We start from the raw sequence: 27,278 nt of genomic DNA, 5'->3' as shown, positions 1-27,278 counted from the left end.
TTGGCTATATTAGTACATTAACAATATAATAAATTACTAAATTTCTCAATTATTCAGTTATATTTTCTTAATAATCATAGCATAGACTGTGTGTGTGTGTGTGTGTGTGTGTGAGTGTGTGTGTGTGTGTGTGTGTTTGGTTAGGGAAAATAGCATTTGCATCATGACCCTACGTTCAATCCCTGTCATCACAAAACAAAACGTAACATTAATGTTAGCTATTGATTCCTTTATTCCTTCCTTTCAAAATCAACCCTGGTCTAATTTCTTTTAAATTCTAACTTATGTAAGAAAAAATAGTACTGGTTTTCTTTTTGATTTGAAGGCAACTCATAGAGGTACTCAGATATTTTACTCCTAACATTTCTAGGAAAATCATGAGTGCTGGATATTGAACCCCAGCCTCCACATGGAATGCCTGTGCTCCAAGTCTCAGCTCTGGTTCCAGGCCAAATGGGTGTATTTATCTGCACTCTCACCACCAAAAGTTCCCGCAGCCTTTCTTGCAGTGTAAACTTACCAATTTTGATTGTACAATTTGACTTACTAATGTAATTGTACTTTTTTATTTTTGTCAATTTCAATGTTGCAGGAATAGCACTGTTTTTCTCACTAATTTATTTATATTTCTCAAAGGTGTCCCTCATTTTCACTATGAATTACCAATAAAAACTTTCTGTGACACTTAATTCTCGATCCGATTAATATAGGTAGATAATTTAACTGAGTTCATTTGAATTTAATTAAAAAAAACTGGAATATTATCTTCCACTTTAAAACTAAACAAGAAGCTATCAGTTTGTTACAGAAAATGTCTTTTTTTTTTTCATTTAAAATTTTTTTTTTTCTTTTTACATTTATTGCCAACTGGTAAACTCAAATTAGCAATGATTCCCTCCCACCACAGTCGCCCAATAGCTCTTCTACCCTTCTAGGTGAATTGAACTAGAAAGGCATAGTCAGGGCTTCCAGACTATTTATCACCAGCATTACTAAGACCAGACCTAGGTGGGTAAAGAACTAGGCCTGGGGACACATGCATGGTCTTAATATAGCTAATGGTTAGCCTGCCCTGATTATGGCAAAATCAGAACAGTGAGAATATTCACACAAAAAATGTCTTTTATCTCAATATAACTTACATTTTATTTTAATTGTTAATTAGGTTTAAAAATAATAACAATTTAAAAAATAAATTACTGGGGAGAAGTGATTGCACAGTGGATAGGACATTTGTCTTTTACAAAGTTGACCCTGGTTTGATCCCCAGTATCCCATATGGTTCTCCAAGCCTGCCAGGAGTAATTTTAATGTGCAGAGCCGGGAGTAACCCCTGAGTACTGAGTTACTGGGCCCTGGGTATGGCCCCCCAAACATAAAGAAGATAATTACCTTGAATCATCACACTATGAAATTTATTTGCAAAACAGTTACTCATTTAACATCATGCTTTTATTTTCACAATTTCTAAAATTATACTGTTTTAGTATTTTAATGGTGACATTAAAATACTCATCATTCATCCTCTTTATAGTAGTGAATACAGTAGATTTTTAAACTAAAAATGACAATGTTTAAGAGGAAAACTTGAGTATGAAACATATTGGATAATTCCCAGATCAAACTTGAACATTAGAGAGAATAAATTGATTTTGATAAGTTGGCAATATTAAAACAGGAGGGAGTATGGCAGAATGCTGTGAAGTGAATTATTGTAAGGCATTTAATACCAGGTAAGAAGTATACTCCACAAAAACAAGAATGATTTATTAACTTGCAAATGGTGAGGGGATGTGAAGCTGTAAAGTAGATGCATTATAGTACAATTTTTAATCATGTGAAGTTTAATTATTGCAGAAGAAAACTCATTTTCTGTTATGCATTCATATATTTTCAGGAAAATGTTTTCATAATTTTAAAATTGGATATTATTTCAATTTACAGTAACATAACAATATAGGAATTACCAGAGTATAATTTAACTGTACTTACCATAACCCAAGCTGTTTATCTTATTGATATTTTTTGTTCTATTTATTGGGGTTGAAATTTGTTTTCCAAATGAGAAAGTCTTAACATAATTTTATGTGATATTAGCCTATATATCTTCTAGATAATGTTTTTTTCTAATTTTGCAATTACTGGGCAGTTTAAAGTTTTCTATTAAATTTTGTGATGACTTTATATAGTCTTGATATATGTGATTTTAGTCTCGATTATGTTTTCACTTTCTAAATTTCTTTGGAAAAGTATTTTAAATTTTTTCCTTAATCATTGTTTATCAATAATTTACAATAATGTTTAAAGTTATATAAAATTGTAGAAATTAGTTTCATACCTTTAATTCAATAAATTTTGTTTTAATAGACATTTAAAAATATCTAAGCCTACAACATATTTTTCTTTTTTTTTACAGAAAATATTTTATTTTGAACTACTATTAAATTTTCACATATTTGGTGCCATAGTATGTATGGTGAGGTAATTTTCTTTTATTAAATATAATTTTTATTTTAATCATAGTGGCTTACATATTGTTGACAATAATATTTTAGGTACATATTAACATACTTCTGAAACTTTCAAGCAGTATTATAAAAGATAGCTTCTGTATTGTTTTGTTCTGTTTTTGTTTTTCTTTTGTTTTGGGGCCTCAATGGGCTGTGCTCAGGGGGTAACTCCTGGATGAGTATTCAGAAATAACTCCTGTCTGGCTTAAGGAATCTTAAGGAGTGTTGGAGATCAAGGGATCAACCCTGTGAAGACAAAATCCTTACTTATTAAGCTTTTGCTTTAACTCATCTGAGGTATTTTGTGTTTTGTTATGTTTTGTTTTTACAAATTTGTTGCAAACTTTTAATGGAAAAATTGGATAAAATTATTTAAAATACAAAATTGTAAATTTTATCACTGACATTTATTTCAAGAGTGTATCTTTCAATAAATAATTTAAGTAAACTCCTAAAAGGCAATTGGTTTCATAATTTACAAAGGGTGGTATGTTATGTGTCAGATAAATAATTCAAGCCACATGCTTTACATGTGGCTGATTGAGTTTGTTCCCTACACCACATATTATTCACTGCATACCACTGGAAGAGATCCCTTAGCATACACAGATGTGGCCCAAATTTAGTCTCAGTGAAATTACAAAGTTATTTGTGACATACATTGTTGTAACACCAATTCCTTCATCAATGTCTGTTTTCCACCAATGCCCACACTTCCATTTGCCACTGACATACCAATCTGCCTCTATAAGAGACACTTTAGACATATACACCAAAACAATATTTGCACAATAGCTTATAGTACTGTTGCTGATAGGATTTAACACATAGCACTTTATCATTATTCAAATTATTAACATAGGGTAACAGGTATTAGAATCATTAAATATTATACCATAGAAAAATAAGAAAAATTTTTATTATAAATATTTATGAAAAAAATTTTATAAAGGGTTCTGTCTAATATAACTATTCTTATTTTAGATAGATTAATTTTCTACATATTTATATTTTCTGCATACTTTTATTTGATAGTTGATGAGACATTGCTGAAAATGTCTGATAAAAACCTTATAACCTAAAGCTTTACATAAAAAAATCTTTTAAAAATAATTTATGTTAGAATAACATTAGATTACTGGTTTCAAATACTTATGTTAGTAAAAAGTAATCTTTTTAAATTGATTTCTATCTTTAATAAATATTTATTATTATATAATATTAATATTATAATAATATTCTTAGGCATTAAATATTTGGACTAGCTTTCAAAATAGTCATTTTGATTATATAAATTATTTCAGGAGATGAGTACACATTTTCTATTTAAGACTACTACTTAATCAAAATAATTATTTATTAGAAACTATACTCTTACCAAATGTGTATGCATGGGCTGGAGAGAGAGTATAGAAGAAAAGGTTCCTACTTTTCATGCAATTGACCAGACTTGATAACTGGTACCACATATAGTCTCCAAATTCCTGCCAGGAATTATTCCTGAGCTCAAATGAGTGTCACCTAAACACACAAAAAAATACAAAAATGAGAAATCAGGAGTGGGAGCAATGTCATAAAGGTAGGACATTTGCCTTGCATGAGGCTGAGCCAGGACTGACCACGGTTCAAGCCCCTGGGGTCCCATATGGTCCCCAAGCCTTAAACGATTCCTGAGTGCATAGCCAGGAGTAACCTCTGAGTGTCACTGGTGTGGCCCAAAAATAAAAAAGAAGAGAGAAGTCAACAAAATTGAGCTTGCATATTTACTTATTTATGTATCATTCCATAATAGATTGGATATACAAATCATACCAATAATAGTAATAACAATATATTTATTATTCTTTATGTTTGACTTTCCATTATTTACAATATTCGTCAATAAACTACTTAATGTGGATACATTTTTATCAAAATATGTAAATTATATATTGAGTACTGTATGATATTATATTGATATTAATATTGAGTACTAATGATTATTAATATAATTTCAAGCTTTCCTGTTTGACAAATTAAGAAAAGTTAAACATAAACTATCAACTAATCTTGTATTCCTGTTTTCTTTAGCATATGGTTTTAAAGGATTGTGTTACTGTTGAAAATGTTCTAAATAAATAAACATAGAAAAATAAATTAGAAAGTATTGAATTAATTGGATTAATTTGGTACACAATGTACTTCTAATTGATAATTCCATCAGTTTAATCTGTATCATAAAGCACTCACTCTTCTTTTATTCAAACATTTTTAATTGAGTTTTAAAGAGCTACCATAAAGACAGAGAAAAATAAAAAAATTCAATTATAATATTATTTGATTTAAAGGTATACATTAACATTTGTAAATAATTAGTTAGAGAACATTTGATATAGGGTAATTACTTCAAATGATACATAAATCTTAGGTTATTTAACATTAGCAGTAAAGTAAAGGTTAAAGTATTAAACCTATGAAGATTATGAAAAGGAAATTTAATTGCTTATATTTTTCATTTGAATGGAATCTACATGCAATATTGTTTCCAGAAATATCGATTAATTTTCTTGAACTCATAAATTTTATGAAGTTTCATTATTATTCAGTAAATAATAATTCAATTATCTATTTTCAAGTGATTAGTATTAAATTCTAATTGATTAAGTAAGCATTAAAATATTTTATTGTAAAAGTGCATATTTTTATGTTACAAAAATAATTGTATAGTGCAAATTAATAACAAGTTCTGGTAATGAATACATTAGTTAACAATTTCATTTTTGTATTCCTAAATTGAAATATGAGTTTGTATAATATATTCTACATAATATATATGTTGTAAAACTATAAAAATATATTTAAATTCAAAGAAATATAACCAAAACATAGACAAGATAAAAATTTACTTTGAGATTTAAATAATATCATATTACCTCTGTTGACTTTTTTTTTACTAATTATTTTATTTCTGGTTACAAGATTTAGAATAATAAATGACAATCTATTTGTGCATTTATATTTTTGTTGAAGCATCAATGATTTACAATGCTCTGAATTTCAAGTGTGAATATTTGAAAGCCAATATGTTCTTTTTCTTTGATTTGCTATTCTCCACATTTTACATTAACAATGGATCCATAGTTCCATGTGTTTTGTTTCTTTTTTAATCAATCATTATTTATACAATGTATTTGACTATTAATAAATTATTTCAATACAGCTAATAACTATTTTAGTTTTCTGCATTTCTGCGAATTAATATGGACTAAATAATAATGGTCCTATTAATAAAAAACCTGTTTCTGTAACTTCCATTTATATTTTTATTGTTACTTTTCAAATGCCTTTGCACATCTGTCTTCCAATAGTTTATTATATGCCTCTATTGACTGTGTTGCGCCAGCTAATCAAGTCCAGCTTCTACAACTTGGATCAGCTGCTCATCCTTGCTGTTTATCATTCTGGTCTTCCTGCTGCCCACCACAACCCTCCCATATTTGGTGTTTGCTCTGGTTCCTATTGATCATTCTACAGGGCCTCATTTACTTGATCTTGAACCAAATGCATACATCAACTCTTCCTTTTCTTGCGCTAGGCCTATTTCTGATATCCCTACAGACATACAGTGAAGTTCCTAGTCCTGGAGCCCAGGGTTGGAGAGTCCTCCGACTCCTGGTGTACTTCAATTCCTGGACTACAGTTGAGTGGACAGCATCGATGTCTCCCCAGCTCTGGCTGTTTCTTCCACAGAACACATACCCCTAGGGCTGCACCGCTGTGTCTATTTGTGCAGCATGTGCATTACAGTAGCCCATTTATGCTGGAGGCAGAGTAGGGCCAAATACCAGCAGCCTACTTTTTCCTGCTTTGTAAAAATGTACCTATTATACAAAATACATCCCTGGTCTGAAGAGTGATGGCAAAATAAAAAAAAAAATCCATCCTATTATAACCTAATTCAACTTATATTAGAGTATGCCAGACTAGAGCTTTAAGATGAGCTAACATCTTAAATATCTAAAAATTATATCTTAAGTACTAAATACTAAATTCAAAATAACTATAGGATAGTTAAATGGATGTTTTACTTGGTATGAAAGACTTTTAATCTCTTTATATAATCTTATTAATTCAATTAAAATTTATTTTGATATTCAATTACTGTCTTTATTCTAAGAAGAGTGATAGTGATTACAGGGTCAGAAAAGGGCATGTTTCAGTTGATCAAGAAATGAATTAACTGCATTTCAAAAACAGAAACTATAATGGTCAAATATAGAGTGTAAAATATGAGTAAAACAAGACATTATAAGTAGATCCAGGACTGATTAAAATCTATAAGACATGCATCTCGTCTTCTGTTTTATTGCACAGTGATTATTCCTTTTCTCCAATGCCCTTTTTTTATTTCTCATGTTTTCCTCTTTTCTATATCAGCCCAAGTAAAACACATGCACTCTAATTAAATACTATATTTTAGTACTGTTAATAAAGGATTAGAAATTTTTTATATTGATGATTTAATATATCAAATAATCAAAATATTAAATTAGCTCTAGCTCAATTATAATGTACAACTGAGAGAGATGGAGAAACATAGTTATGTTGCTACCAAACATATAGTAAATAATTGAATTTATATGTTACAAGTATTTATATTCATAAATATTTAGGACCAAACATTTTTCTCAATTATAAAGCAAGTACTTAGAGAGTATGAAGAAGGCTTGGCTTTGATTTAAATGTGACAGAAATAGATAAATAAAATAATTAAGGCAAGATGTCATGTTCTGAATTAACATCTAATTAGAATACAGATACATTTTAATCATAGTTGGATTTCTACTGTCAAAGCAATTATGTTAATCATAAGGTTAGTAATATAATATTTAGACTAAATTATTAGAAAAATCAATAAATGGAATTATTGAGAATGATAGACTTTGAAAAGCATTACTTAAACTTAATGGTACAAAAGACAAAAAAATGCAATGCTTGGGAAAAAAAACCTGTTGAAAAAAATATTTTGATTTAGAAATCTGAGGCCATGATTTTGACTCCAAGTACCACCAACATACTTTTATGCCTGGTCTGGCTTCTATGTTGTTTGGAATTCCCCACATGCGAAGAAGTCTATAGTCCACTAAAGTCAGGTATGTGAAAGTACCACAACTAAAATTACACAGCACCACAATCAAATAAATGCATATATCATGACCAGGAGTTTTTAAGGACCAAACTAAAATGTACACATTCTACAAGCAGAAGGTGTGAGTGTACAATCAAAGGAGCATAACCCTTAGAAAGTGCTGCAACTACTTCTATTAAGTACCTTGAGTGAGTGTATGAGCACCCCAAATAAAGGTATAACTTTTAATGAGCATCACGCCTGCTTAAGTGTGTGAGCAACATTGTTTTGTGAATGTGAGAGGCCCTAATCATGAAACAAAAAGAAAGAAGAAAGAAAGAAAGAAAGAAAGAAAGAAAGAAAGAAAGAAAGAAAGAAAGAAAGAAAGAAAGAAAGAAAGAAAGAAAGAAAGAAAGAAAGAAAGAAAGAAAGAAAGAAAGAAAGAAAGAAAGAAAGAAGGAAGGAAGGAAGGAAGGAAGGAGGGAGGGAGGGAGGGAGGTAAGGAGTTAGGGAAGGAAGAAGAAAGAAAGAAAGAAAGAAAGAAAGAAAGAAAGAAAGAAAGAAAGAAAGAAAGAAAGAAAGAAAGAAAGAAAGAGAAAGAAAGAAAGAAAGAAAGAAAGAAAGAAAGAAAGAAAGGAAGGAAGGAAGGAAGGAAGGAAGGAAGGAAGGAAGGAAGGAAGGAAGAAAGAAAGAAAGAAAGAAGAAGACAGAAAGACAGAAAGAAAGAAGACAGAAAGAAAGAAAGAAAGAAAGAGAAAGAAAGAAAGAAAGAAAGAAAGAAAGAAAGAAAGAAAGAAAGAAAGAAAGAAAGAAAGAAAGAAAGAAAGAAAGAAAGAAAGAAAGAAAGAAAGAAAGAAAAAGAAACAAACAAAGAAACAAAGAAAGAAAATAGAAGAAAAGGAAGGGGGAAAGAACATAAAAGGAAAAATAATAGGGGCTGGAGAGATAGCACAGTGGTAAGGTGTTTGCCTTATACACAGAAGGATGGTGGTTCGAATCCTATCATCCCATATGGTTCCCGGAACCTGCCAGGAGCGATTTCTGAGCATAGACCCAGGAGTAACCCCTGAGCACTGCTGAGTGTGACCCAACACCAAAATATAAATTAATTAATTAATTAATTAATTAAGGGATAAGGGAAAATGCAAGAGTTTATGAAACTTCAGAAAACTATTAAGGTAGAATAATAAAAGGGGAGATTCTAAGTTGAAATATAGAAAATGTTTTATATTTAGTTATTTGTAATTGAGATAACTTGTTCCAAATATAGTATTTGCCACCTACTAGAAAATGTGTAGTATTAATGAGATCTAGTTGTGGGTTACTAATGAAAATGCCTGTCTAAACTTAAAAGCAAAATGAAGAAAGCAAAAATAAGCATTAGAAAAAGAAATAAAGCACAACATGTTTCTTCTGTTTATTTCTCTGCTTCATTTAGTTTGAATATATGTCCAATGCTACACAATTTACTATCCTAATTAGGTTAATGATTAGGATTTTGGTATAAGATGGTGTATTCATCCCCTGCAAATTAATTTACACGTTTTAGTTATTTTTCTATTGCTCTTAATTAACTTAATTCTCCCATTGGAAAAAATTTATAATTTAAATGATCTTTTTTGTTATTATGATTAAGAATTATTTTCCCAAGAAGCTTATCATTAATTCAACATCCTTTTAAAATCTTAACTGCCTGGCTGGACTTTTGTTTATTTAGTTTGTTTTGCTTCTTTTTTTTTTTTCTTTGAAGATTTGCTGCTTTTGTGGCAGTGAAAATTGGTTTTGTTTACACCACACCTATGCAGTTTTAAAACTTATTAGAATCAATGTTTTAAGAAAACGAGTGTAAAGAAAATCAATATGTTCTAAAATGTTCAACAGAAAAGTCTCAGCAATAAATATTCATTTCATAAAATTAATTCTGGCATAAAACTTTTCTCATATATTTTATTATAGAACATTTATAAGTCTGCAAAATCTATTTTTATTGTGTCATATTTCTTAATATAGAAGAAAGATCATGCTAGATATTTGCTTTTTGAAAACAAATTTATCTCTTTATTACACTAGGTAGTAATTTTAACAAAACTCAAGGGCAAAAATAAAATGAACTATGAAGTGGAAAATGAAATAATTATTGTCAACTATTTCAGAATAATAGGAGGATTATTTAAATTAATACACAAATTAAAAAATGTATCTAACTGCAGGACAACTTGCTTAACAGTGGTAGTTTATGTATATTTATTAAAAAATAATGTGAGGGGGCCGGGCGGAGGCGCTGGAGGTAAGGTGCCTGCCTTACCTGCGCTAGCCTAGGAGACGGACCGCGGTTCGATCCCCCGGCGTCCCATATGGTCCCCCAAGCCAGGAGCGACTTCTGAGCGCATAGCCAGGAGTAACCCCTGAGCGTTACCGGGTGTGGCCCAAAAACCAAAAAAAAAAAAAAAAAAAAAAATAATGTGAGGCATATATATCGGCAATGTTCAATTAGTATGTAAATTTCAGTATATATCCTAAGATAATGTTACACTTCATAGTTAAATATAATGGTTTTAACATTATATTATTTATTATATATTATATTATTATTATTTGAGTTGCTTTTTAGCATTTAGGTAACATATCTAAAATACTATCTCATAATATATACACAACATGGATATTTAATATGATTTCCTGAACATCAGGAAAAATTCATATACTTAATCAAATTGATAGACAAATAGTTTATTAAGAACCATTCATATTGGTTGTCTCAAGTTTTTAGTAATTAAAGTAATCTAGGTTAACACAAGACAAATTGCTATAATATTTATATACCTAAGATATAATGAAAAATTTTCTATAACTCTTGTGAAGTAAGGAAAAACATGGAATATTTTCTCTGAAATATACTAATCAATAAAATAAAATTGGTCTATATTAAGGTTGTTTCAATTTAATTATTTAGGCAATATAGGTAAATACTGCTTTTATTAAAAAGAATACTCCAATAGTGGTTGAAAATATTTCAGCACATTCTTCATATAACATATATATATATACATACATACATATATATAGTTTTTTTGCTAACTTATATATTTTTTCAATCATTTAATGACAGAGGATATTTGGTTCTTTGAAAATCTTTAGGTAATTATTACTATTGTTGTTGTTGTTGTTATTGTTATTATTTTTGGGTTTTAGGTCACACCCGGCAGCATTCAGGGATTACTCCTGGCTCTATGCTTAGAAATAGCTACTTACAGACTCGGGGGACCATATGGGATGCCAAGATTTGAACCATCGTCCTTCTGCATGCAAGGCAAACGCCCTTCCTCCATGCTATCTTTCCGGCCCCAAGGTACTTATTATTTTCGATATAATAAAACTAATTCATTAATGGAAAAGTATATTTTAGTATGCTACTAATATCCAAACCTTTATTAATCTTTTATAGAGAACCATTAGCACCATGAGCAAATACCAAATTCAATGGCTAATTGCTGATAAGTCAATTTTGTTTTAATGAAACTCCCAAACACTTCTACAAATCTGATTTTAAAAGTTTGAATTTCCTAAACTGTTGCAATACCCATACATTTCTGTAATGTTTCTTCAAATCTGAATAACAATTCAGCTGTACAGAATGTTTTTGGTGAGATATTTACTTAATTGTTACTATATTGCACCATTATCTTTAGGCTTGCAGAATCTTATTTGATAGATCTGTTATGTATCTCATAGATTCCTTTTGTATGTAAGTTCTTTTTAACTTTCTTTGTTTTGTTTCGTGCTACACCTAAAGAAAGATCCTTGGGAATTTTTACTCTGGCAACATTCCTGTAGAGCTATATTTTGTCTAGATTGACAGGATTAGTTCTGTACAAGGCAAGCCCCCTGCCCACTTTGATATTTACTTTTTTGATATTACTACTTTCAGTATTAGGTTTCTGTCTTTGACTTTTATCATTCTAGTTAAGGGTATTGGACGTTTTCTATCTGAGTCTATATGACCAGGGCATTTTGGGTCTCTTCATCTCAGTTCCTGCAGTTCTCAACACTGGAAAGTTCCTATTAATGACTTGGCTTTGTTTTTGGCTTGGGAGCTACAGCTGTGGAGATACTTAGGTCTAACTCCTAAGTATTTATGGCAGTTCTCAGCAGACTATAAGTAGTTCTGGGGATCAAATATATATATATTGCCCCCACAATATATTGCCCCACAAGGCAAGTGCCCTCTCCCTCCCCTCAATAACTTGAGTCAGGCTTCTTCATTAGATTTGTATTTCTTTCTTCAAAGATTCCCATGATTCTTACATTGTCTACCTTGAACTCAACCACATAGCTATTTGATGTGCTATTGATGTGTCAAACTTCCTTCCATTTTTTGTTGTTTTCTAGAGGTTCCTGTACCCCATCTCAAAATCTTAATCTTAAATTAAGATTCTATCAATTGGTTGCTGAGCCAATCTACTTAGTTTTTGTATCTTCTATAATACTCTTGATGTCTATAACTTCTAATTTTGTTTTCTCACAAGGTACTTATTATTTTCAATATAGTAAGTCTAATTCATTAATGGAAAAGTATATTTTAGTATGCTACTAATATTCAAACCTTTATTAATCTGTTATAGAGAACCATTAGCACCATGAGCAAATACCAAATTCAATGGCTAATTGCTGATAAGTCAATTTTGTTTTAATGAAACTCCCAAACACTTCCTACAAATCTGATTTTAAAACTTTGAATTTCCTAAACTGTTGCAATACACATACATTTCTGTAATGTTTCTTCAAATCTGAATGACAATTCAGCTGTACAGAATGTGTTTGGTGAGTTATTCATTTAATTGTTACGATATTGCACCATTATCTTTAGGCTTGCAGAATCTGATTTGATAGATCTGTTATGTATCTTCTAGATTTCTTTTGTATGTAAGTTCTTTTTAACTTTCTTTGTTTTGTTTGGTGCTACACCTAAAGAAAGATCCTTGGGAATTTTTACTCTGGCAACATTCCTGTAGAGCTATATTTTGTCTAGATTGACAGGATTAGTTCTGTACAAGGCAAGCCCCCTGCCCACTTTGATATTTACTTTTTTGATATTACTACTTTCAGTATTAGGTTCCTGTCTTTGACTTTTATCATTCTAGTTTAGGGTATTGGACGTTTTCTATCTGAGTCTATATGACCAGGACATTTTGGGTTTCTTCATCTCAGTTCCTGCAGTTCTTAACACTGGAAAGTTCTTATTAATGACTTGGCTTTGTTTTTGGCTTGGGAGCTACAGCTGTGGAGATACTTAGGTCTAACTCCTACTTTCGCAAGTCAAAATTATTTATGGCAGTTCTCAGCGGGCTATAAGTGGTTCTGGGGATCAAATATATATATTGCCCCCACAAGGCAAGTGCCCTACTCACTGTACTATCTCTCCCTCCCCTCAATGATTTGAGTCAGGCTTCTTCATTAGATTTGTATTTCTTTCTTCAAAGATTCCCATGATTCTTACATTGTCTATCTTGAACTCAACCACATAGCTATTTGATGTCCTATTGATGTGTCAAACTTCCTTCCATTTTTTGGTGTTTTCTAGAGGTTCCTGTATCCCATCTCAAAATTTTAATCTTTAATTAAGATCTATCAATTGGTTGCTGAGCCAATCTACTTAGTTTTTTGTACCTTCTATAATACTCTTGATATCTATAACTTCTAATTGTTGTTTTCTCATTTTCAACCTCATACTTTATTTATATACTTTATTGCTAGATTTGCCATCTTTTTTTTTATTAGCTTATTAAACAGCTTCACATGATGTCACTAGAGATTACAAAACTAGGTGGTACTAGATGAGACTTGTGTGTTATTGTTATCATTCATGAGCTTAATGGCCTTCTGTACTTCTGCATTGTGTTTTCTGTGCTTCTGCTCTGTTGTAGATTTATTTAACATATTTATAACTACTTCCATAAAAACATACCCAAAGCATTTGTGATTGTTTAATGACTTTATAACTTTTAGACTCTGCATTAAATACGGAAAATTATAAAGAAAAGACTAAAAATAAAGACTGTGATATATTTTGACCAATATTGTAAATATAAGGCCTAGAGATAATAAAATAGTAAGCAGAATGAACATAAACTCATGTTTCTAATAATAATAGATCTATACTTGCCGTAATAATGCTGAGTTTCTCTATTAGACCCATACTCTCTTGACACTTAACTAGTTGTCATATAATTAAAAAAAAAAACAAAACTGTTGTTAGCAGTCCTTTTTGAATCAGACCTCTATAGAAGACTTTAATGATATCATACAATGGATGTTGATAATTTTTCTAAATGGAAAGACTTTGATTTTATAATAATGCAAACTCTTATCTGTAAAGCTGAAAAATTATATTTACTATAATACTATAAGCATACTATATATTAATTTAGTGATATATATAAAAGCAGAAATGTTTCTTGTATATGACAACAGGCTAGTAATAAAGACTTCATTTTATAGGATATTTCCAGTGTTGCCCTAGGGTCATGCAATTCTAGCAAACAAATTCAGAACAGAGACACCTCTAACTAATTCATAAATACTTTAAATAAAAACACACAAATATTAAACATAGCATTTTATTCTGTTTTAATTGTCATCAATAGCCACAATACAATTGCAACTTTATTACATTTACAAATTAAATATTTCTAATTTTTATAAGTTTATTTATAATTTTATGAATTTTATATATTTATAAATTTTATTAAATTGATTTTTATAAATTTATGAATCATAAAAATTTTATAATTTGAAGTATATTTATATTCTCATAATCATTATAATAACTAATGGTAATAAATTTATAGATATTAATTTAGGCATTTAAGTTAAATATCTTTCCAAATATCTACTTAAGAAAAATAATAAGCTATGCATGATAGTCAAGCACATACTGGATAATGTGTGTAGGCATTCTCAAAATATCAAAAATTTTCAACTCAATACATGATATATTATGAAATTTTTAGTTAGTTAAACATGGGACAGTCATTACAGATGAACACTCTTCGTCATTCTCTCTTAGACAGTTTAATCAGACTACACTTGTGTTTGAATCAATCAGTTGTAGCAGTTGCTTTCATTCATTTTTGTCCTGCCATTCATCCTGTACAGCAAGGAGAACACTATGTAATTAAATTTTCTTTATATCTAATACACAACACACTATGACACAATAGTTGTAATCAGTTTGACTGAAACATTGAACATATTTTTAGTTTTCAGCTTTAGCAAAAGGAAGAGCAAGTATATGCTATTCTACAATAAGAGAGCATGATGTAAGGACAAAATTAGCGGTCAAAATTTCTTTTACTTTTTTTGGGGGGGTGTTGTTTTTTGTTGTTGTTTTATTTTACAGTCACACCCTGAGTATTACTCCTGGCTCTGCACTCAAAATTCATTCTGGACAGACTTGAGGAACTATATGGAATGATGGGGATCAAACCTGGGTTCATCTCAGGTTAGCCTTGTGCAAAGCAAACACGCTACTGCTGTGTTATCTTTCTGGCCACATTTTCTAAGTAGAATGTTACAGATCAGGGGCTAGAGAGATAGCACAGTGGCAGGGAATTTGTCTTGCACACGGGTTGATCCAGGAGGGACGGTGGTTCAAATCGAGGCATCCCATATCCCATATGGTCTTCCGTGTCTGCCAGAAGCAATTTCTGAGCACAGAGCCAGGAGTAACTTCTGAGTGCCATGGTGTAACCCTAAAACCAGGAAAAAAAAAAGAATATTATAGATCATTAGAGAAGGAAATCACTATGTATAATACAATGTTTAATTAAAAAAAAGCTAATGGTTTAGAATATTTTTGCAAAATGTACTATGAAGCCTAATTTTTTATAATTATTGTCATATATTTATTGAAAGTTATGATATACAATTTTTCTCAGACATGTGTAGTATCTAGAAATAATATTCATTCCTATATAAATTTTATAGCTATATCAATGTTTATATCAAAATTTTCCCATAATTATTCTGTTATTATTGATGTCTTTATTTGGGTATATTAATAGTTGTTTTAAGTATTTTACTGGTTCCTCATTAAATGCACATATATTTATGAGTGTGATGTTTTCTTGATGTAAATATCCCTATTATGAAATGACTCTCAGCCTTTAATAACACTTTTAAGCCTGAAATATTTGTCAGCTGATATTATTATAGCCACTCCTGCCTTTTAAAAAATGGTTTGTTTGAAAGGTTTTCCTCCAACTTTTGACTTTTAGTCTGTGTTTACTCTAAATTTTCAAATGTGTCTTTAGCAAGCATCAAAATTTTAATTTATTTTGTGCTCCCCTTTGCCACACTTTCTTTTTTTTCTTTAGTTGGTACATTTAGTCTGCTAAAATTGAGGGTAATTATTGTAGTGGTGCATTTGCCATGTTTTAGTAAATGTTTGGTGAATTTTAGTAAATGTTTATGAGGCCTGTCTGCCTTAAATTACACCCTTTAATTCTTTATTTAAGGTTGGCATTGACTCTGTAAAGTTTCTGAGCTATTGTTTATCCATGAAGTAGTGTGTCTTTTCTTGAAACCTGAATAAAAGTTTGGCTGGGTGAAGTATTCTTGGAAGCTTTATTTCATTGTAATTTATTGAGTAATTTTGGAAGATGGCATGGCGTTTCTTCAGGAAGATTAATTTCAATCATTTATAAATATAATAAAAGTAAAAAGTTGTACGATAATAATGTTTAGAGGACATAGACATGAAGACCAGCCCATGACAGGTAACTTGTGACAAAAATCTATGATTGCATTTAGGGTAGAGAAGGGCCCACTGTAACAATAATAATTGTAACTGATCACTCTGGACAAAAACACAGTGCTGAAAAGGGATAAAGTGATATACATGGTATCCGTTCATTAACAATAGTGCAAATCACAGTGTCAAAAATAAAAAAATGGAAAAGAAAGCAAGAGAAAGAGAGAGAAATGAAATGCCTACTCTGGCAGGCATGGGGAGAGGGGCAGGATATTTGGGAAACTGGTGACAGAAAATATGTACCGGTAAGGGAGGTGTACATTGTTTGAAACTCAAACATAAATAATTTTGTAACCATGCTGCTTAAATAAATTATTTATTATCAAAAATAGAAGCAAGGGGCTGATTAGTGGCGCAAGTGGAAAGGTATCTGCCTTGTCCGTGCTTGCCTAGGACAGACTGCTATTTTCCCATATGGTCCCCCATGACAGGAGTGATTTCTGAGCATATAGCCAGGAGTAACCCTTGAGCATTACAGGGTGTGGCCAAAAAACAAAAAAAAAAAAAAAAAAAAAAAAAAAAAAAGGAAGAACAAGAAGCAAAATGGTACAGGAAGATATATTAAGTATTTATCTAGACTCAGAGTTCAATCCCTCATACTCACCAACATAAACTACCATAATGAACCAGCAATTCTATTTTCATTATCCTTATAAACAATACAAAAACTTTGAGAAAACATTATGCTCAAGACAGTGTTGACAGAGCTATTACTTAATTAGCATACTCTCATAGTAATGTATCAATACAAGTATATATGGAATCACAGTGACATGAAAATTAGCAGAAAACAATGGACCACATGTATTTATTATATCCAGACAATACTTAGTGTTACCCAGGACTTATTCCTGACTCTTGTTTAGCTCAGGAATTACTCTAACTGGTTCTCATGGTACATACTTGGTTCCAAGGACCAAATTTGAGTTTTCTGAGTGCTTGGCACACTGTGCTATCACTTTATTTTCAAATGTGGTACATTTATAAAATGGAATCTGTTTAAGTATAAGATAATGAATAGATTGTTCTACACATCTTCAAAAATGCAAAATAGATGTATTACAAAGTAAAACTTAAAAGAAAACCAGTGAAGCTTGGAAATACGTTTTGAGTTATTAAAAGAAAGTAGGAAGATGATTGAAGTATATGAACAGTAGTTTGATGGAGAGATTGTGTGTTCAATGGAGGAGGTGGACTAAAATTGAAGGTCTTGGCACTGTCTTCCAGTGAAGGTATAACTTTGAACAACAAAATCATAAACATTATCACAACCTTGTTATCTAAAGTACAATAAAATAAAACTATAATTTTAAAATGAATAAATATGATTTCCATGACGAAATCTATAGAGTCAGATGGCTTTATCACTAAATTGAAAAATATGAAAGGCAATCTTATATAAACTCATCTTCAGAATAAAAATATCCAAATTAATTTTAAAGATTTTTAATATTAATATAATTTTGATATCAAAATATCAAATTCAGGAGTTATTTCTATTATTATACTTATATAGGTCCTCCATATTATAAAACAAAAAATATTTATTCCAAATATGATATAATAAAAAAACATTATAAGAAAAAAGCAAATAGTCAAAGTTTTTAGAACTGAAGATATATTTTTTTTGGTTACACCCAGCAGCACTCAACGGCTACTCTTGGCTCTACACTCAGAGATCGGCTTGGGGGGACCATATGGGATGCCGGAATTTGAACCACTGCCCTTCTACAACAAGGCAAACGCTTTCTCTTTTTCATGCTTTTTCTTTTTCATGCTTTCTCTCCGGCCTCTAAAACTAAAGATTTTTATCTGTAGGACTGTTTATTTAGAGGGATGGGAGAGATAAATGGAAAATTAGCAGAGAAAAGCAAGCTTTCTGGTGGCAGATGGTATTAGGATGACATATATTTTTTAAAAAAAGAGTAAACTATTCTAAGTCCCAGACCTAAATTAAGTAGTGTGCAAAATACAGCAATATTTAACTGGACTGACCATTAAAAAACACATTGACAATAAAAATAAAAAACAATGTTCCCTCAAAGGAAAAAATTGTGGAAAGTTTAATAATCATAGGATGCATTAAGTCAAGAAATTTAATAATCTAAAAAAAGTAAGTAAATTGTTGTATTCTGCTAATCACTTAGAAAACAACATTTTTTTTTACTGAGAATAATGCCAAAAAGTTATATATTGTATTTTCTTTGTTTTTTGTTTGTTTGTTTTATTGTTGTTTGGTGTTTTGGGACACACCCAGTTTCACTCAGGGGTTATTCCTGGCTATGTGCTCAGAAATTGCTCCTTGCTTAAGGCACCACATGGAACGCCAAGGGATCAAACCACAGTCCGTCCTAGGCTAGCACCAGCAAGGCAGATGCCTTATCGCTCTGCACCACCATTTCGGCCCTTTGTATTTCCTTTCTAAATGATACTAAAGCGGCCAGGGATATCATTAAAATTAGGGCACTTGCCTAGACACATGCAATTCCCAGAATTCATTCTTTGACCTTTATTTACCCCAATATGTCTTCCATAAAATAAAAGCTTGAATCATGGAAGAGTATCAACATAGGTGATTTCTATAAAGTACAGTAATCCTGGTAGAATCGTAAACAAAAATGTTCGACTACTGAAATGTTTTGTGGTTGAAGTACTTAGTTTGTTAAAGGACTTTGTTCAGTCTCTACTAACCCATTAACACACACACACACACACACACACACACAAACAATAGTAACAAAATAAAACTTTATATGTAGTAAAATTTTGCACATAGTAAATTTTTTAGAAAAATGGAAATCTAGGCCAAAGCAATAGTATAGAGAGAAAGGTATTAGCCTTGCATAGAGCAGTCTCATGTTTGCTATTACCATCCCATATATAATCCCAAAAGTACTGCCAGTAGTAATTCTCTCTCTCTCTTTTTTTTAAGGCCACATCCAGTACCACTTAGGGGTTACTCCTGGCTATGCAATCAGAAATCACTCCTGGCTTTGGGAACCATATGGGACACCTGGGATTAAACGAGGGTCCGTCTAGGTCAGTGCATGCAAGGCAAACACCCTACCACTTGCACCACTGCTCTGGCCCCAACCAGACGTAATTCCTAATAGGAATAAACCCTGAGTTTTGCTGGGTACAACTGAAACACCACAAATAAAAAATAAATAATTCAATATGAATAAAATTTTATAATAACACAAATTAAAGTTAACATTTCATGTGATATAGTATATTTCTTTGGGTCATTAACTACTTACATGTTTTTAAAAGTTCATTCATATCTTATACTTGCATTTTTGTATTAAAATCACTTGAATTCTCATTGTGAGATGTCATCTTACATATGGTGGTAATGTCTCCTTTCATAAGTAATATGATGAATTTATGTGAGGTGTGTTGTGTGTGAAAGAGGAACTCTCACCCACTGTTGATGACAATGTTGTCTAGTTCAACCTCTATGAAAACAGTATGGAGAATTCTCAATAAACAAATAATTGAGTTGCCATATAACCACAGAATCAAAAAAATCATTGATTTAAAAATATATATATCATACCATTATTAATTGCAGCATTTACTACAACAGCTAAGAAATAAATTCAATCTAGGTGTATAATAATAGGTGAACTGATTGTTAGGATTGTGTACATATACACAATATACACTTGTGCATATATACACAATGGAATACTATGCAACTCTAAGGAATTATTAAATCACTCAATTTACTCTAATTTGGATGAAAATTTGAAAATATGCTAAGTGAAAATAATCCAGACAGACAAAAAAAATGGACGGTATCACTTATCTGTTGCTTACAGAAAAATGTATGAGGAAATGCAATTAGTAAGGAGGGATGTCTAGATCACCTTTGACCCCATAGTATATGAAAAGGATGGAAATATTGAAATTGAGAGAGAAGTAAGATAAGAAAGGAAAGTAACCTGGGAAGCAGTAACGTGGGGAAAGTGCTATAACTATATAATCTAAACCACAGAGGCAAGAAGAGGACACTATAAATATGAGATACAAACTACAACAAGCAAATTGTATAATGTGCTTATCAAAGTGGTAGACTTGAAGTGGGGGTGATGGGTTGCCAGGATGGAGTGTGAGAATACTAAGGAAGTAAGCTGATACTTATGTGTGATTGGCATTAGAACATATGTGTCTGAAACTCAACTATCAATAACTTTGTAGCTCACAGTTCCTTAATAAAACATTTTAAAACTTTTGAGCCAATATGCTATTTACTCAATTTATATAATTTTTCAATATTTCATTGCTAAACTTTAAAAGGTTTTTTTTTACAAAGTTATTATGCTGTTAACTAATTCTTAATTTTGTTTTTTATTTTGGGCCACACTTAATTGTGTACCAGAGCTACTCCATGCTCCTGGATCATCTGGATTCAGGGGACCATATGAAGTGCCAGGGATCAAACCTAGAGCAGCATTCATTGAAGACAAGCAATCTGCCCCTCTGTACTATATTCTCTTGTCTATGTTATTAAATTTGAATAAGAAATTTCTATATTCTCTGTGAAGATGTTATATCTCAAAGACGAATTACAGTAGGATAGCAATTACTTAATGTTTCTTTATTGTTTAGTAGAACAAAGAAAGCTTATTTGGATTTAAGTTATAAACAGATATTGCAATTTTTACAATACATAAAGTTAATTAATTTGTCTTCATTAAGTGTTGAAGATGGCAACATTGCCCTATTTAAGTCATATAATGTAGAAGAGAGTTCCAAAATTTGCATTAACTTTAAGGTATAGTAACAGATTTTTCATTGCCATTAAAGGTAATTAATTTTAAAATTTAAAATTACACTTATTCGTTTTAGCTGTCAATTGTTTTGTTTTCTTGCTTGATAAAATAAACAGCCTGATAGAAAGTAATGAATTCATTTTAGATAAATGTATATATAATAGACTTAAGAAATTAAAAGAATATCTTCAATAAAATCAGTTACATACATTGACAATTAGTTTTATAAAATAATTAAATCACTTATTTGCAAGTATCTTCAAATATATTGTGCTTTTGATACATTTCTTAATGATTTTATTCAATTCAAATCAAATTCAAATTTAATTCCAAAATCAAAGAATTGATTTATTTTGAATTTACATATGTCAAATAGACAAAAGAGAAAGTTGTTATTTGGACATCTTAAAGTTTTGTTCACAGGGCTAGAGCAGTGGCACAAGAGGTAAGGCATTTGCCTTGCACACACTAACCTAAGATAGACCACAGTTCGATACCCTGGTGTCCCATCTGGTCCTCCAAGCCAGAAGCAATTTCTGAGCACATAGCCAGGAGTAACCCCTGAACATCATCGGATTGGCCTAAAAACCAAGAACCTAAAAAAAAAAGAAAAAGTTTTGTTCACAAAATAATTATTTCCCTAATTAATTAAAGAATCGTTTCTGTAAATATTTAAAATATTTAAAATACTTTGTTGTGAATTGACTATATATATTTGAAACCAAAATAAAAGCATTTATTTGTCATGAAAAGCCTTTTATTTTTACACATGTGTATTGAAATGATTAACATATTCTATAGGATGCAGCTCATAGAACAACTTGCATTATTAGATTTAAAAGACTGAGAGAAAAAAGAATAAATATAATAAATTTAAACCTAAAAGAAAAATCAATAAATTAACATTATGAAAGTATTAACATGTCTACTTATTGAAAAGGAAGTATGTTTGAATAGGATGCCATAAAAATGAATTTAATCTGTCAAACAATTTTAAAACATATTATGTACCTAAATTATTTTAAACCAAGAGATAGTATATAGTGGTTAATCATTTGCCTTGCATTCATCGAATAGCCAACCTGGGTTTAGTGCGCAGCACCACAGATGGTATCCTGTGCAGCACAGGAGTGATTTTTGAACACATACTTTAGCTCAAACTAAATGATATCCATGATAATCAATATTCAATGTATTTATGTTTTTAACTCACCAAATATCAAGACACTGTTATAGCTACAATGAGAATTCTATTTTAAATTAGTCTAAGTGTTGTAAATAACTACAGATCCTAATCTTTCTCTTGCCAGTGGTCAGCAACCTGTGGCTTGCAAGCCACATGTGGCTCTTTGCACTTTTAATTTGGCTCTTCTACACGTGTGCCGGGCGGCCTTTCCAGGAGTCAGGACTCTGTTCCTAGCGTCTGTCAGTGTGCGCCCTGTGTGCTCTCAAAATAAATTTCAATCGTGGTTTTGACAAGATTTGGCTCCATTGAAAAAAAAAAAAAGATTGCCTACCACTGAAATAGACTAACTTGCGGGACCAGAGCCATAGTGATAGCGTGCCTTGCAAGTGGCTGACCCAGGACAGACCTGGGTTCGATCCCAGGTGTCCCATATGTTTTTTTTCTTTTTTCCCCCAATTCACAATACAGACCAGGCAAAGGGCCTGGGTTGAGGTGTATATGGGGTGCATTTACTGTACCTCCTCTTTCTATACAGTCAGTGTAAAGAACACAGACTGTAGTAAGAATTGGGAGGCCTTAATTTTTCTATTTTTTTCTTTTTTAATATCTTTAATATATTTTTAATTTTAATATGTACATATGTACATATATACATATTAAAATTTATTAAAAATACTTATTAAATATATATTAAAATTATTTATAAATCCTTCACCAGTGCAACATTCCCATGACCAATATCCCAAGTGTCCTTCCTCCCCATCCCACACTGGCCTGTACTCTAGACAGGCTTTCTACTTCCCTGATTCAGTCACATTTTGTTATGATAGTTCTTAGTGTAATTATTTCTGTGACTGCACTAAACGATCCCTGTGGTGAGCTTCATGTCAGGAGCTGGACCCTCCAGTCCTCCTCTATTTTGTCTCTGAGAATTATTACACAAATGTTTTTCGTTTTTCTCAAAACCAACAATGAGTGAGAACATTCTGTGTTTATCTCTCTCCCTCTGACTTATTTCCCTCAGCATAATAGATTCCATGCACATATAGGAAAATTTCACGACTTCATCTCTTCTGACGAATGCATAATATTCCGTTGTATATATGTACCATAGTTTCTTTAACCATTCATCTATTGAGTGGCATCTAGGCTGTTTCCAGAATCTGGTTATTGTAAACAAAACTGCAATAAATATAGGTGTGAGAAAGGGATTTTTGTATTGTATTTTTGTGTTCCTAGGATATATCCCTAGGAGTGGTATAGCTGGATCATATGGGAGCTCAACTTTCAGCTTTTGGAGAAATCTCCATATCTCTTTTCACAAAGGACACCTTCCAGGTGTCCCATACAGACCCCAAACCAGGAGCAATTTCTGTGTGCATACCAGGAGTAACCCCTGAGTGCCACCGGGTGTGACCCAAAAACAATAACAAAAACAATAAATAATAATAATAGACCAACTTGCTACAATAAAAATAGATACTCGGGTGAGAGCAATATTACAGTGGATATGGTTCTTGCCATTAGCATCCCACATGTTCCCCCAGAACACTTCCAAGAGTGATTCCTGAGTACAGCCAGAAATGACCCCTAAGCATAGTCGGGTGAGGTTAAAAAAAAAATGAAAAAAGGAAAAAACTTATTAAAATAACTAACAGCTTCAGAGTTCAGTAAAATTTATTAGCAATCCACCCATTATACTAATTAAATCAAATAGTCTCATTTATTTAATAATTATGCAATTTCCAGAACCATAAAAACCTTAGATTGGTCATATAACTTTTGTGGACAGTCAAAAAAGGAGAGAAGAGACTTTTTCAAAAGGTTTTGAAGAATAGTCAGTCCTAGCTTCTTTATTTTAGCTTCCACATCCTTCATTTCTTGTGAAGGAAATATCTGATAGTCAGAGAGAATGTAACAGAAATCAGAGCACAACATAAATAACTTTAAAACTTCCTGAACTGATCTCTGAACAGAACAAAAGTAAGCCTGAATACTACTGGGGATAGTCTCAAAACTAAATAGACACATATAATTTATATATTTAATCAAATTTTATATGTGTGAAATATTTTATTGAAAATACTAAGCATAAACAAATCAAATTGAATCTATCATGCACCTAAATAGATAAAAGTTAATATAGAACTATTGATGATAAATAGTAATAATACATATAAACTCAAGCTTATAATACATTTTTCAAATTTTTCAAATTCAAAATGAACCACATTTTTTTTCAACACTAATTCTAAAATTTTGCCTCTACACAATCACACATAATCTTGCATTCATAGCACACAAAACTGTGTTACTGATACAGTTTTCTAACTATCTGCATGCAGGGGCATTTATTTCTGTGCAACTTTCAATAAATATATTTTGAAACATTAAAATCAATTTTATTGAATTTCTATTATGTTGTAAAATTTTTATTATGTGGTTAATATGGCCACACTATATTTGTGTTTGTTTTTCTTAACCATACTTAATGAGAATTGGATATTTGAATATTACATAACATAAAGACTAAAAAACTACCTGTCTTTATAATGCTAAGGGAAAACCATTTTGTTAACTATTGTTCATAAGCCTGTATGCTTAAGCCAACAATAGAACGTTTAAGTACTACCTATTAACTTCAAATGTCAATAGACAATTATATGTAATAAATATCCTGGAGTGTTCTAATTACCCCGTGCTGCTCTGCTGCATGAGGATAAACCTTCTAACTGTTCTAACCATTTAGGTCATGCTGTGTAGCATATTGATTAAATATTTTCTGTGCTAATAAGAATTTATACAACAAAACAAATAAAAATAAGGCCTTATTAAAATTGAAATGCTGTATTTTTGTTTTTATTTATTCATTTTTTATTTTTATCTTTGTATTTGCAGCATCTGATATGTCCATTTCACATGCCCTTTTGGCAACTGCCCAGAGTAGGAGGCCAGCTGGCCAGACTGCTCACAGGACATGCCGGCCTTCCCTACTCTCAGCTCTGCCTTCTGAGATTCACTGAAAAAAGCGCCCTGGATCTTAGCAGGGGTGCACCAATGCAAGCGTGCAGCTGGACTGTGGGCCTCAGAGGTCTCTTCAAGGATGTGCAGCTCTAAAGAAAGCCTCTTCAACAAGTGGTGTTGGCACAACTGGCTAGCCACTTGCAAAAAATTGAACTTAGACCCCCAGCTAACATCATGTACGAAGGTTAAATCCAAATGAATGAAAGAACTCGATATCAGACCCAAAACCATAAGCTATCTAAAATAACACGTAGGTAAAACACTCTAGGACATTGAGACTAAACACATCTTCAAAGAGGAAACTGCACTCTCCAAGCAAGTGAAAGCAGAGATTAACAGATGGGAATATATTAAACTGAGAAGCTTTTGCACCTCAAAAGAAATAGTGCCCAGGATACAAGAGCCCCCAACTGAGTGGGAGAAACTATTCACCCAATACCCATCAGATAAGGGGCTTATCTCCATAATATACAAGGCACTGACAGAACTTTACAAGAAAAAAACATCTAATACCATCAAAAAATGGGGAGAAGAAATGGACAGACACTTTGACAAAGAAGAAATACAAATGGCCAAAAGACACATGAAAAAATGCTCCACATCACTAATCATCAGGGAGATGCAAATCAAAACAACTATAAGGTACCATCTCCACCCCAGAGATTGGCACACCTCACAAAGAATGAGAACAGGCAGTGTTGGCGGGGATGTGGAGAGAAAGGACTCTTATTCACCGCTGATGGGAATGCTATCTAGTTCAACCTTTATGGAAAGCAATATGGAGATTCCTCCAAAAACTGGAAATCGAGCTCCCATACGATCCAGCTATACCACTCCTAGGAATATACCCTAGGAACACAAAAATACAATACAAAAATCCCTTCCTTACACCTATATTCATTACAGCACTATTTACCATAGCAAGACTCTGGAAACAACCAAGATGCCCTTCAACAGACGAATGGCTAAAGAAACTGTGGTACATATACACAATGGAATATTATGCAGCTTTCAGGAGAGATGAAGTCATGAAATTTTCCTATACATGGATGTACATGGAATCTATTATGCTATTATTAAATAAATAAGTCAGAGAGAGAGAAAGATGCAGAATAGTCTCATACATCTATGGGTTTTAAGAAAAATGAAAGACATTCTTGCAATAATAACTTTCAGATACAAAAGAGAAAAGAGCTGGAAGTTACAGCTCACCTCAGGAAGCTCACCACAAACAGGGATGAGTTTAGTTAAATAACTATGTTTTGAACTATCCTAATAATGAGAATGTATGAGGGAAATAGAAAGCCTGTCTAGAGTAGAGGCGGGGGTTGGGTGGGGAGGAGGGAAATTTGGGACATTGGTGATGGAAATGTTGCACTGGTGATGGGTGGTGTTCTTTACATGACTGAAACCCAAACACAATCATGTATGTAATAAAGTTGTTTAAATTAACAATAAATTACTGTAGTAAAATGCCTGTCTCGAATACAGGTAGGAGATGGGAAGGTGGGGAGGGGGTAATGTTGCACTGGTGAAGGGGGTGTTCTGGTTATGACTGTAAACCAAATATGATCATGTTACTTAAATAAAAGATATATTTAATAACAAAAAACATTATGGGAAGACATACCATAAGAAATGATCATCAAGACTTTTTTGAAGGCAGGAATCAGCAATCAAATGGACGGCACAGAAGACGACCTGCTGTGGAATTCAGACTCAGAAGAAAGCGAAGAAACTGGAGAAACAGATGTTCTTGCCAACTGGGACACTGATGAAAAATTAACTTGAGAAGGAAGGAACAACTCTTTCTTTAGTGTATCTGATGATGAATCTAACTTTGAAGCATTTTAAATAAATA

General features: G+C 31.7%; 2 non-coding genes across 2 annotated transcripts; both read right to left on the bottom strand.

Annotated features, from left to right (window-relative positions):
- Positions 1–975: 975 nt before the first annotated feature.
- Positions 976–1,111, bottom strand: LOC126033243 (small nucleolar RNA SNORA72). Its single transcript, XR_007504359.1, has one exon. It is a non-coding gene; the product is annotated as a small nucleolar RNA SNORA72 (small nucleolar RNA).
- Positions 1,112–22,836: 21,725 nt separating this feature from the next.
- LOC126033293 (small nucleolar RNA SNORA51) lies at positions 22,837–22,969 on the bottom strand. Its single transcript, XR_007504402.1, has one exon. It is a non-coding gene; the product is annotated as a small nucleolar RNA SNORA51 (small nucleolar RNA).
- Positions 22,970–27,278: the final 4,309 nt, after the last annotated feature.

This window comes from Suncus etruscus, chromosome 16 (genome assembly GCF_024139225.1).
Source record: "Suncus etruscus isolate mSunEtr1 chromosome 16, mSunEtr1.pri.cur, whole genome shotgun sequence".
NCBI lineage: Eukaryota > Metazoa > Chordata > Mammalia > Eulipotyphla > Soricidae > Suncus > Suncus etruscus.
Note: the sequence above shows the minus strand (reverse complement) of the source record. Positions and strands in the feature narration are given on the sequence as shown.